This window comes from Bos indicus x Bos taurus, chromosome 24 (assembly GCF_003369695.1).
Source record: "Bos indicus x Bos taurus breed Angus x Brahman F1 hybrid chromosome 24, Bos_hybrid_MaternalHap_v2.0, whole genome shotgun sequence".
Taxonomy (NCBI): domain Eukaryota; kingdom Metazoa; phylum Chordata; class Mammalia; order Artiodactyla; family Bovidae; genus Bos; species Bos indicus x Bos taurus.
In genome coordinates, this window is record NC_040099.1 from 56812659 (window position 1) to 56827109 (window position 14451).

A 14451-nucleotide genomic window follows, 5' to 3' on the forward strand; every position below is an offset into this window, starting at 1 on the left:
TCCTCTGTCCATTGGATTTCCCAGGCAAGAATACTGGAGTGGGTTGCCATTTCCTCCTCCAGGGGATCTTCCTGACCCCGGGATCAGACCTGCATCTCCTCTGCCTCCTGCACTGCAGGCGGATTGTGGATTCTTCACCACTAAGCTACCAGGGAAATCATGTAGCAGTGGAGCATATGTGCACGGGTCTGCTTCCAGGCTCTCTATTCTGTCCCATTGATCTGTGTGTCCGTTTTTGTTTCAGTACAATACTGTTTTGATGACCATAGCTCTGCAGTATAGTCCGAAGCCAGAAAGTGTGGTCGCTCCAAACTTCGTCCTTTTTTCTCAAGATTGTTTTTGCTATTTGGAGTCATCTGTGGTTCTATATAAATCTTAGGGTTATTTGTTCTCATGCTCACGCTCTGTCTCTCAGTCAAGTTCTAGTTATGTGAAAAATGTCATGGGTATCTTGATAAGGATTGCATTCAATATGTACACTGCTTTGGTTGATAGGAATTTTTGACAATACTAATTCTTCCAAACCATGAACATGTGATATCTATCCATTTCTTTGTATCACCTTCAATTTCCCTTATCAGTATTTCATAGTTTTCATAGGACATCTCTTTCACTTCCTTGGTTAAGTTTATTCTTGGGTGTTTCACTCTTTGTGAAACAATTTAGAACAGGGTCATTTTCTTGCTTTCTCTTCCTGCTGATTTATAAGTTTATAGGAAAGAAACAGATTTCTGTGTATTAATCTTCAGTAATTAATTAATTACTGAATTCCTTTGCTAGTGCTAATAGTTTTTTGGTGGTGACTTTTGGGTTTTCTATCTTCAGGATCATGTCATCTGAGAATAGTGATAATTCTATTTCTTCCCTTCTAATTTAGATGCCTTTTCTTTCTCCTGTCAGTTTGCTTTGGCTAGGACTCCCAAAAACAGTGTTAAATGGAAGTGGCAAGACTGGGCATCCTTGTCTTTTTCCTGATTTTAGAGAAAATCTTTTCAGCTTTTCATATAAAATATGTTTGCTGTGGGTGTGTCATAAATGGCCTTTATTATGTTGAGATATATTTGCTGTGGAACAACTTGGTAAGAGTTTTTACCATGAATGGATGTTGAATTTTGTCAAACGCTTTTCCTGTATCTTTTGAGATGATCATGTGATTTTTATCCTTCATTTTGTTAACATGGTGTACCACATTGATTTGCCGATAATGAAAGAATCTTGCATTCTTAGAATAAACCACTCTTTATCATGGTATGATCCTTTTTATATATGGTTGAATTTCACTTGCTAACATTTTGTTGATCATTTTTGCATCTGTATTCATTAGAGATTTTGGCTTGTAAAAAACATTTCTCTTCATAATGTCTTTGGTTTTGGCATCAAAGTTATGGTGACCTCAGAGAAAGAATTTGGGAGTGTTCTCTCCTCTTCAGATTTTTTAATAGCTTGAGAAAGATAGGTATTAGCTCTGCTTTATAATTGTGGTAGAATTCTCTTATGAAAATGTCCAATACATACAATCTTGGAGTAGTGTTTGCTGGGAATTTTTTTATTGCTGATTAAATTTAACTACCAGTAATCAATCTATTCAGATTACCCATTTCTTCTTGAGTCAGTCTTGGAAGATTGTATGTTTCTGGAAGTTTATCCATTTCTTCTAAGTTGTCCAATTTGTTAGCATATAACTAATTTTCATGATTTCTTGTACCTCTGTGATATCAGTTGTAATTTATCCTCTTCCATTTCTTAGTTTTTATATTTAGGTCCTCCCTCTCTTTTTCTTAATAAGCCTGGCTAAAGGTTTGTCAACTTTGCTCATCCTTTAAAAAAGAAAACAGCTCTTGGATTCACTGATATTTTCTTTTGGGGAATCTCTTTATTTCCTTTCTGATCTTTATTATTTTCTTCCTTTTGCTGACTCCAGGCTTTGTCATTCTTTTTCTAATTCCTTTGGATCAAGGTTTAACACAGGTCTAACACAATTCCTATCAAAATCCCATCAAGATTTCTTATAGAGATAGATAAAATTATCCTAAAATGTATATGGAAAGACAAAAGAATGAAAATATCTAAAATATTTTTAAAAAGAAAGACAAAGGAGAAGGAATTAGCCTATCTGATTTCCAGACTTATTATATAGTTACAGTAACTGAGACTATGTAGTATCAGTGGAGAGACAGACACATAACTCAATGAACTAGAATAGAGAACTCAGAAGCAGACCCACATATCTATGCCCAACTGATTTTTTACAAAGGCGTAAATGTAATTCAGTGGAGGAAAAATAGTCTTTTCAATGAATGAAGCTGAACTAATTGGGTGTACACAGGCAAATAAACAAAAAGAAAAAGAACTTTGTTCTAACCCTCACTCATTTGCAAAAATTAACACAAAATGGATCTTGGACTTAAATGTTAGATGTAAAACTATAAAACTTTAGAAAAATTAAATATGAGACAATTGATCTAGGGCTAGGCAAAGCATTCTTAGCCTTGAAATCAAAAGTATGGTACACAAAAAGAAAAATTTATAAATTGGACTTTACCAAAATTTGTATTTGCTCTGTGAAAGGTCCTACTTACCAGAGTGAAAAGGCAAGGTCCAGACTGAGAAAATATTTACTAACCACCTATCTGACAAAGAACAACTATCTAGGATATAAAAAGAATTCTCAAAACTCAACAGTAAAAGATAATCCAATTGGAAAATGGGCAAAATATATGAACAGACATTTCATTGATGTGTATACCGATGGCACGTAAACACATGAAAAGATCTTCCACATCACTAGCCACTAAGGAAATCCAAATTAAAACCATAATGAAACATCACTACACAAATATTTACAATACTTAAGCTGATAAAGATGTATAGAAACTCACTCACTCAATACATTGCTGGTGGGAAACAAAGCTGTACAGTCACTCTGGGGAAAAGTCTGCAGTTTCTTTTCTAAAAGATCAGCAAGATGGCAAAATAGGACATTTCCAGCCTTCATTCTTTCACAGAAACACACTGTCCAGAACATACCACATGTTAGGGCACGAAACAAATTTGAGAATACTGAGAGAATTCCAAGTGTCTTTTCCAGTTACAATGGAATGAAACTGGAAAAATTAACAAGCACATGGAAATTAAACAACACATTCTTTTAAAAAGCTATTGGGTTTAAGAAGAAATCAAATTAGAAAATATCTCAAGGCAAATGAAAATAAAAATACAACATACCAAAACTAATGAGACGCAGAAAAAACAGTACAGAAGGTACAGTTGATAGCAATAAATACTTGCACTGAAAAACAAGAAAGATCTCAAATAAACAATCTCAATTTACACCTCAGGGAAGAAACTAAGCCCAAAATTAGCAGAAAGAAGGAACATTTCCAAGAATGGATAACTAAGGAACTAACAAATATTAGGGCATAAATAAATGCTAGAGAACAGATAAACATTTTTTTAATTGATAACACTAAGAGTTGATTTTTTTTTAATTTTATTTTATTTTTAAACTTCACATAATTGTATTAGTTTTGCCAAATATCAAAATGAATCCGCCACAGGTATACATGTGTTCCCCATCCTGAACCCTTCTCCCTCCTCCCTCCCCATACCATCCCTCTGGGTCGTCCCAGTGCACTAGCCCCAAGCATCCAGTATCGTGCATCGAACCTGGACTGGCAACTCGTTTCTTACATGATATTTTATGTGTTTCAATGTCATTCTCCCAAATCTTCCCACCCTCTCCCTCTCCCACAGAGTCCGTAAGACTGTTCTATACATCAGTGTCTCTTCTGCTGTCTCGTACACCGGGTTATTATTACCATCTTTCTAAATTCCATATATATGCGTTAGTATACTGTATTGATAAAAATATGGAACGCTTCACGAATTTGCGTGTCATCCTTGCGCAGGGGCCATGCTAATCTTCTCTGTATCGTTCCAATTTTAGTATATGTGCTGCTGAAGCGAGCACTAAGAGTTAATTTTTGAAAAATAAAATAAAATCAACAAACCCTTCACTAGGCTAGGGGGTAAAAAAAAGAGAGAAGACACAAATAAATAAAATCAGAAATAAAAGAGGAGACATTACAACTCATCTCACAGAAATAAAGAGGCTCATAAAAGACTATTATGAACAATCATATGTCAATAAATTGGACAACCTAAACACATACAATCCTATGCCAAAAAACTGGACAGTCTAGACACAACCTACCAAGATTGGGTCAAGGAGAAACAGAGACTCTGCACATACCAATAACGAATGAAAAAAACCAAAGGAATGGTTTTAAAACTTCCAACGTAGCAACAGACCAGCATCAAATGACTTCGTGGGTGAATTTTACCAAACATTTATAAAGAACACCAACCTTCCTTAAATGCTTCCTGAAATTAGAATAAACAGTTTCAAACTAATTCTATGAAGTTAGTCTGAAACCAAAGCCAGACAAAAGATATCGCAAGAGAAAAAAACTACAGATCAGTGCCCTCCTGAACACAGATACAAAGATCCTCAAAAAACAAAAAAATACCACAAACTCATTACAACAGCATATATCATTCACCATGACTAAGTAAAATGTATCTTTGTGATACAAGAATGATTCAATACATACAAATCAATCAACGTTATACCGTATTAACAGGATAAAGGATTAAAATCACATGAATCATCACAATGGATCATAAAAACCATTTCCCGATATTTACATCTTTTCACAATTAAAAACTCTCAACAAGAGGTTTGACAGAAAACAAAATTCTGTAAAGCAATTATCCTTCAATTTTAAAAAAACTCTCAGCAAATTAAGTATAGAAGAAACTTACTTTAATACAATAAAAGCCCACAGCAAACATCATGCTCAACAATGAAAAACCAAAAGATTTCCTTCTAAGATCCAGAACAAGGCAAGGATGCCCACTCTTACCTCTCCTTTTCAACACAGTACTGGAAGTCCTAGCAAGAGAAGCTATTCCAACAAAAAGAAATAAAAGCCACTCAAATCAGAAAGAAAGAAGTGGAATTACCCCTGTTTAAAGCTGACATGATGCCATATGTAGAAACTGTAAAGACTCTACAAAAACTACGGAATAAGCAAATGCAGTAAAGCTACAAGATGTAAAATCAACATATAAAAAACTGTGTTTCTATATACTAACAACAACCTACCTGAAAAAGAAATGAAAATAATTCCATTTATAGTAGCATCCAAAATAAGAAAAAGCTTAGGAATAAGCTTAACAAAAGAACAGAAACACCTGTAGACTGAAAACAACAAAACAATGACAAAAGGAAAAAGACACAAATAAATTGGAAGGACATCTCATGTTCATGCATTGGAAGAATTAACACTGTTAAAATGTCAACACTTTCCAAAGTGATCTGTGGATTCAACACAGTTCCTATCAAAATATCAATGGCACTTTTATTGAAATACAAAAAACCATCCTAAAATTCATTTAGAACCATGAAAGACCCCAAATGGCCAAAGCAATTTCGAGCAAATACAATAAAGCTGGAGGTATGGCACTCTTTGACTTCAAAACCTTTACATACCAAGTACACACAGACAACTCCTAAATTTTTATCTCTAGCCTCAACTTCTCACCTGAACACCTGACTCATAACCCAATTGCCTACCCACTATCCCTTCTTGAATCCTAACAGACATCTACTTAACGTGTCCAAACACATGATAAGCCCCTTCACCTTGTTCCTCTCCTCATCTTCCCCACCTTTCTTAGAATTCTTTGATAAACGTTTCAAAACACGGCTGCAGATTCTTTGTTGCTCCAGCGTCCCTTCCTCTATGAATGAGTCCATGAATAACTCTAGGCATAGACGATGGAGGAAGTGACATGATGTGAGTTTTGAGACTAGGTCATAAAGACCCGGCAGTTTCTTCCAGGTTCTTCTCCTGGAACGTTCACCCTCAGGGACTGCTCCCTCTCAAAACCCAGCCATTATGCTGCAAGAGGCCCAGTTCAACAGAGATATTTTTTTAAAAAAAGGTTGTTGTTTTAATTCACCACTTGGGTGGGGGAGGAGATTTGCAGTAATAGAGAACCGGACTTGATGGTAGCTTTATTCTTTCAATTATTCAGAACGAAAACTTTGAAGGCGTGCTTGACTCCTTTCTTTCTTTCACATTCCACGTCCAATGCCTCAACACGTTCTGTCCGGTTTCTCTTCAAAATACGTCTAAAATCTGACCAATTCCCACTACGTAGTCTGTAAGACGGTTCTCTAAAGTCCTATCTTGAAAACCACAGAAACTGATGCAGGCTAACTTTTGCGAACAAATGAAGTGAAAGGAAATCAGATGGCTCACAGAACAGACCCAAAGGGATGAGAACCAGGTCCAGAAAATGGTCTGAAATCAGGGACGTTTAGAAAAAGGAATCATAGCCAAAGAACCAGTTGACGCTGCTGGACAGAACGCACCAGCTTCACCAGCGTGAATTCTAGGCTGTCCCAGCCTCTGTTCTTCGGTGTCTTACTTTGAGGAATGCGTATCTTATTGACTGAGTTTGGTTGATGTCCCTGAGCCCCACCTGCCAGGGGACTGCTGGGGGAAGAATAGGGAGAGTCTGGGCATTCGGGCTTTCATGAGAAGGAATTAGAGGGACTTGCCTGGTAGTCCAGTGGCTAAGACTCCACACTCCCAAGGCAGGCAGGGGGCCCAGGTTTGATCCCGTCAAGGGAAATAGAACCCACGTGCTGCAACCAAGAGTTCGCATGCCACAATTAAAGATTTCACACGCCGCAACTAAGACCCAGTGCAGCCAAATAAAACATTTTTTAATTTTAATAAATATTAAAAAGAAGAAATTGGAGACCAATCTCCCATAAAATTCATTTCACAATGCCTTCTCCACACATAAAAAGTGGCTACAAATTCTGAGCAGCCAGCTAAAAGGAAAGCCGAAGATAAAGTCTGGATGAGAAGATACACTTTGTATGGTGAACAACAGGTCCTTAATATATGGTAATACGATGGAAAAATACGTAGATTCTGAATTACAGCCTTGGATTCAAGTCCTGTTCTACCACTTACTGGGTGTGTGACCCTAACAGAGTCACTTAACTCCCTGGAGACTCCACTTTTCCATCTTTAATGGGAACAATAATATCTGCCTTGCCTATCCGACAGGTTGTTTTGAGGATGGAATTACTATGTGAGCGTGTTAAGGATACTACTTCCATCTCATTCGTCTTGCCCAGCCGAGGGCCAGCCTGGAGTAGGTGTTCCATAAATGTCTACAGGATGAGTAATAGCAACAGAAATGATTTGTAAAATGAAAGCCATTAATTAATGGATCCCACTAAATCCTCCTCCCAGGCCAGCAAAGTGTGATACCGTCACCCGCTGCCCGTCTTAAGTAATATCAAATATGCTTCGGAGGAGACCTTTGACACAGATCATTTTTGCCACTAACCTCTTCATAAAATAAATATGGAAATGGCAGAGCAACTTACCATTTTATTATCTAGGATAAATTTGGCTTGTAAAGCAATTTCCTTCTGTGACAAGGTTTAGGGACTCAATAATTGTTCCGAGAATCATTCTAGCCTACGTTAGTAAAGTGGCTTATTGTTTAGATTTCTGACCAATGGGTTCAAGCAACTCTGAAAAAACAAGAACTATCTAATTATAAGGTAAGTAATAACAATCCTTTAAGGAAATCATTTGGAAATAGATGGCTTAGAATTGAACATTTTTTCACATACTTGAAAGGTGTTAGCAGCAAAAAAGCATATACTGCATACCCCCAACAGGGTCTGGAAAAGCACCTGGTAATTAAACACACTACTATTTCTGCAGAGATATGTATGAACGTTCATTCCAAGTGGGATAAAGACCGAGATATCTCACCTCCGTTCAGTTAAGGCAGTTTCAACATGAGATTCGAAAAACTTGATTTTCAGAGCTTTTTTTGGATTTAAAAAATGCAGACAAGAAATAATGAATCCATTTTCATCAACAAAGACCTACTGTGTCGTGCAGGAACTCTGCTCGATGTCACGTGGCAACCTGGATGGGAGGGGAGTTCGTGGAGAATGAACATGTGTACATATATACGGCTGAGTCCCTTTGATGCTCACCTGAAACCATCACAACATGGCTAACCAGCTATACTGCAGTACAAAATAAAAAGCTTAAAGAAAAAAGAAATAACGAGGTTGTGTTTTCTATAAATAAGAGATTGTTTTCACAGAGCTTCTAGACAGAAAATGCTCTACCATGTCCATTTGAAGTTCCTACAAGCTTGAATATTAAATCTATCTCTTAAATTCATCTACATGTAAAATCACTTTCACAATATTTTAAAATAATTGAGAAGATTCTCAAATTCAACCAGAAAGATCACTTATTTCAACCTGATGCCTAATTCAGCTGATCCGTACTATAGCATCCTAGCCAGATGGTCACTCAGCCTTTGCCGAGTACTCATGTGGATAAACGATTCACTTTTCATGCAGTAACCTGCTGTACTCTCAAGCAACCTTAATTATTAGAATCAAAGTCAACTCCCCTGACACTTTTACCCTTTGGTCCCAACTCTGCCCTGGGGATCAGCAAAAACTACTCTCCCCCAACTCTGCCGCATGACAGCTAGGCAAATATTTGAAGTGGCAATCATACCATTCACCTCTTCTCCAGCCTAAACATTTGCTCGAACTCCTCCCCATAAAGCATGGTTTCCTCTTCCCTCACACCCTGAGAGCCCACGGTAATCTTTAACTTGTCAATATCTGTATTAAAATGAGGTAGGTAGAGCGAGACAAGCCTCTAGCCCAGAGTACAGGGAAACTGCTACCTTCTTTGTAAGCTATATACCACATTTCTATTAGTTCAGCCCAAAATTACATTAGCTGCTTATGGAGCATAATATGTTTATATCATTTTGCACTTAGAGTAAACTAACACCTCTATTTTTGCACATGCATTGTTGTGGCAATCCAGGAATCTCTTTTGATTTCTACTTTCAGCCTCAATAAAGGGATTTTATATCAGTCTGTGTTTGATTAAACGATACTGGTTTTCATTCCAACATTCATATTTCACTTTGAATCTTGATTTTGTCTTTCAGTATATTAGATATGACTGCTAGCTCTCTGTCACCTACAGATTTGATGAGCAGATCTTCTAACCTTCAGTAAAGACTTCAAAAAAATAATGAACAAGGTAGGATCAAGAGCCCTGTGTCGTACTACGAGACACTTCCCTCCTTGTGCTTACTATCTAAAACAGCCAGTGAACCTCATACACAAATAATACCAAACGAGAAAACAAGTACTAAATGAGCAGCAAGAAAAACAGAGGCTATACTGGGAAGAAGATAACACAGAACAATCAGACAGGGTTCTAAAACTTTAGTTTTAGAATTTCCAAGACAAGTTGGTCTACAAAAGGGCACTTTAAAAACATGCCATTCCTTCCTGAAATGTACATACATACGTATGTGCTAGGGTTGTAACATAAAAATCCATTTCTCACTGTGGATATCACCCAGAAAGTTTACAAACACCGTGTTAAAGGTTGGTATGATCTAAAGTGTCCTAGGGAGAGTACACCAAGGGAAAAAATTTTACCCTGTCATGGATCAATAGACTCCTATAGATGTAACTTTTTCCACTGCCCACTTCACTCCACCTACCCTACCCCAACTCCACTCACTACTGCATGTAACCCCAGCATACAGAAATCAATATTTTAAGCATACAGATAATATATATATACATAATTATGATCGATTGGTTTTCCAAGGGATTACTCACTTTTAAAACGAGTCCACCCAGACGTTCATTTACAAGGTAAGTGACCCTGGTTTAATATGCTTATTTGATTGACACCCAATTGTTTTCAGAATACCAAGAATACAAAATATGCAGGGTTGCTACTGTTTGCTCACATTGTGTAACAAGCCTAAGGTTAAACATGACCCTTGAAACTGTCCCCACATTTCTCCCTTCAGGACACTTTGATGATATAGTAAATATCACTATGGTTCCACTTTGAGAAAACAGGGCTTAAGCAATTTTTTCACATAAAATTTAAAAGTCCCTTCAGAAAAAAAAATTCCCTCAATCTGAAATGTGTAACAAATTCTAAAAAATGACATAATTCTGAAGCAATTTTGGTCTCATGAATCACTAAATTCTGACAGTTTCTATTCTCTTGTTCTCTGTTTTCTGTTTCTGCTGACTTTCCTGGTCTGTAAATTAGTCACAGATAGGAACCAAAAAACCCAGAACCCACTCACTGAATTACGTCACTTGGAATTAGAACTACAAGAAAATTCATTTTTGAAAAAGAGAATCTTGAAAGCGTTTGGAATATGAAGTTCATCATTACAAAGTTATCCCCCATTTATGTCCCAATATTTAAGTTACAATATCTTAAAAAGGCAAGTTCTTGTTGATGAAAGAGTGAAGTAAAAAAAAAAAAATTTTTTTTAACTAAACTAGGGTTAGTCATTATTTCCCCAAGTATGTCATGATACAGTATTAATTACCATGATGAGTGTATCACTTACGTAATGGGCAATTTAATTAAGTAATAATTCTTAAAAAGAGAAGTTTAGATTAAAAGCTGGGGGAGGAAAACTAAAGTATGAGGGAAAAAAGGAAGTAAAAATAATTCCAAAACTCAGATATGCAAGTAGCTTTAAAAAAGAAGTATAAAAATGGCAACTGAAATTTCAGATATGAGCTGACATTCTCCAAGTTCAAGGGGGTGAACACAGTTCACTGGGAACAGCATCTGCAAAGCAAAACTGTCCTCCCAGAACACAAAATCCTTGCCTTATTCATATGTATGAATCTAAGCAACCTTAGTGTGTTGGTAAACTCCTAAAAATGTTTCCACTCACCCCCATCTCTGTTTTACTGGAGGTTTAAATTCACTCTAATTCACTGCCTTCCCAACAAGTCTTCTACTTAAAAAAAAAAAAAAAAAAAAGAGGGAGCAAGACATGCTAAAAACTGCAATGGGATCAAACATCATTGTTTTGTAGCAGACATATATAGAATATTGCTGCTTAAAAGGGTTTTCAGAACTTTCACCAAGCCCAAGATCAACTAAATGGAGAATTTTCAGGATTTTTCCACAATGAAAATTACAAACCATGTTTGGAACCTGGTGTTTCAAAACAGGTGTTTCAAAACAAAACCTGATCTTTCAAAATTATCCTAAGAAATTCCATTATGTTGTCACCAGTTTATATTGATAAGGTAAAGAATTTGACATAATGCATTGCCTTTGGTTGGTTGATATGAACACAATGCCCCCAAACCAGATTTCCCCAGTCTGATAGTTGCAAAACCATTATAAAATCCATTAAACCATCTCAGTAAGCAAGAGAGGAAAGGCCACTTTGTGTTCAGTGACCTATACTCAGCCCATGGATTATGGAGCAGGCAATGTAGTGAGAAGGCCCTTTTTGACTCTATATCTGATCTCCAGGGAGCCAGTGCTCAACTCTTTCCAGGATAAAGTCTGAAGCACACATTCCCTCCAACAAAAGAAGGCAGTTTGGGAAAGAAAGAGAAAAATGAAACAAAGTAAATGAGGAGCTTGATACCTTTGATACTTCTGCTCTATATAGCTTACACACTTTCTGTATAATATGTGATTCCCATAAACGTCCTATAAAAAAGTAATCTCAAAGGTAAGGGAAACCCACGTGGCTTTAAGATGTCCAAAGTAGCAAAACGTGAAATGTAGACGTCAGAGGACTACTCTGGCTGCCGGTGCATTTCCCATATATAAAGGGGTGAGGGTGCTTTTCTACACACTGTCTTCAGACATCCCACCTTTCCACCTTTCTGCATCAGTTAGAACCAAAACGGCTTCTTTAGCATGCATTGTCCACACAACTGGGTCAGCTCCTTTTTTCTGAGGACACACCCTTCTCAAGTTTGTTTGAGACAAAGCAGAGGAAACTGACCTCCACCGCCTGCCCTCGGGGGGCCTCTGCCTTGAGGACTTGTTGCTCCGGCGGTGGCGGCGGGAAGTCCCCCCTGTCCAGCGGCCGAGGCCTGCCCTGTCCCTCAGGAAGCAGCCTGTGCGGGGAGCCGGGGCCGGGCGGAGGGGGCGCCTGGAGCCGGGCGTGCGGGGGCCGGAGGCGCCCCGGGGCCTCCCCTCAGCCTCCTGACCGAGGGAGCCCGCCCGGGGTTGGGAGGCAGCGGGTACCGCTCCCCGCCCCGGCCCAGGCGTCCCCCGCAGACCTTGAGAGAGCATCCGTCCTCGGTCCTGCCTTTTGTCTTCAGTCCCCCTCCTTCTCCTCCGCAGGGCAGGCCCGCAGCGGGCTGGAGCAGGCCGGGCGGCCTAGCGCACGCCCACCCGGGCCCCGCCGGGCCTCGCTCGAGAAGAGGAGCCGGTCTCGGACGGAGGCCTGACCTGGCCGCGTGCTCGGCGGGGGCCTCGGGGGGCCCGACCAGGACGCCCGATCTAGGGCACCCGAGGGCCGGAGCCGATCCCCCACCCCGCCCCGCCCTCTGCCCGCCCGCGCCCCCAGGCTTTCCCCATCCCCTGCTCGTCCCGGGGATCAATAGTGGCCGCTGATTTTCCGCGACAATTGCAGCTGCCTAATTCGTCGGTGAAGAATTAAATCCGAAGCGGCCAGGCCGGCCTTAGCCGGGCCGGGCTTGGCATCGGAGACTAAGGACTCCCCTCCCGGGTCTCGTCAACTTGGGGGCCTGGCTGGGACCTACGAGGGCGCACGGGGTCAGGCCTCGCCGGCTACACCGCCACGAGAGCGGCCCGAGCCGGGGCCGAGCCCTCCGAGGTGGGCTAAGGAAGTAGGAATTGATGGGGTGGCGGGCGACCTGGGAGAAAAAGAGGACGAGGACGCACGGGGGGCTCCCAGGCCCCTGTTGGCGCTTATTCCTGGTCCCCCCACCTCTCCCAGGCCCCGCGCAGGGCAGCGATCTCGGTTTCCTGCGGACACTCGCCTCTCCTTGACTTTGCGCAGGGAGAGGAAATCCACTCTGGGGAGGCGCTCTGCCTTTGAGAAAGACGGAGAGGAGCAGAGAGAAGCGCCTAGAAACGGCATTGATTTAGACATCAATCCTGGCTGGCTTCCTCCGCCTCCCGAGCTGCGGCTGGGCGCAGGCCCCGGGTCGGGAGGGCAGAACCCGGGCAGCTCGAGGGCGCGGTCCGCCGCGGGCGACCAACCCGCGCCCGCGGCCCCGACGCCGCTCCGCGCAAACGCGGCTTCCCCGTGGCCAACAGGTCTCTCTGCCCCGAGTCAGGTGCGCTGCGGGCATCGCTCTGCCAGGCCCGGCGGCAGGATGCCCTCGGCGCCCGGCGTCTTTCAGAAGCAGCCGAACCACCTGTGCCCGGCCAGGCCCGGCCCGGCGCTGGAGGCAGTGGCCCGCGGGGACCGTGGCCCGTTCCTCGAACGCCCACGGCCGCCCCGGAACCCTGCAGTCGGTCAGAGTTTGCTGTTTTCTGACACGTTTTGGAAGTGAAACAATTCAGAATGTCTCAAAAGTGCCATCGAAGCAATTTTCCCAAAATTAAATGCTCCTGAAATAATCTCGAGTGTGTTTTCTATTCTACTTTTGATAGTATTACTTTGAAAGATCAGCTCAGACTCACTTGGCAATTTAATATCCTTGGAGGTTGATGTCCCAGGAATCTAAAAATATATATGTATCATGTGATTTTTTAAAAAGAAACGGTATGATTCGTGTGAATATTTTAAACCCCTCAGTTGGTTTTTAGTTTTCCAACAGAAATATTACCCTTTTAATCAGACCAACTCTTTTTTTTAAATTCTGTATTTTTTTTTAAATCAGTGGTAGCTAGACGATCTAAATTATATAAAAAGATTTTTAAACGCTCCCATTTTCAAAGAGAGAAGTGCTGGATAGTTGTGTTAATGTCTAAACAATATTGAAAACAGCAATCAAAAAGGGTTATGTCCAGAGCAAATAAATGATCGTTTTAAGAAGGTAATAAATAAAAGCGACGCCCGTGCTTGGTGTCTCAGAACAACTTGAAAACAGCTCCACTTTCAGAGTCCTTTTAAAAATCAACTGCAACTTTTGCCTTCCTTTTCAAAGAACAACAAAAAGATTTCACGCACAAGTTGACCTGAACAAAAGGACCTCACGCCAATTTTTCTTTTTGCGGGCTGACGACTGGAGGAGAGGAGAACTTGAGGTATACTTGGATTGTACTTTGGGAAACCCGCTGTAAAAAGAAAATGCGATCGCAGCTCCACACGGCTTAAAACCGACTTCAGGGCTTTACGGGGAGAGAAAGCACGCGAGAGGAACTTAAGGCCGATGCGAAGAAAATTCGTCGACGCGGTTTTCAGGCTAAAAAGTTGCTCTCTTAAAGCTCAACGTTCTTCTAGGGGGGAAATGCTACGAGGTCATAAGAGTCAGGCTCCCCCCACCCCCCGCCCCTACTCCTCCAGCTAACTAACTAAATAAAT

At 40.7% G+C, this 14451-nt stretch overlaps 1 non-coding gene across 1 annotated transcript; it reads right to left on the reverse strand.

Moving 5' to 3' along the window:
* Positions 1-3863: 3863 nt before the first annotated feature.
* On the reverse strand, positions 3864-3970 carry LOC113883055. Its single transcript, XR_003508541.1, has one exon. It is a non-coding gene; the product is annotated as a U6 spliceosomal RNA (small nuclear RNA).
* Between the last annotated feature and the right edge of the window lie 10481 nt (positions 3971-14451).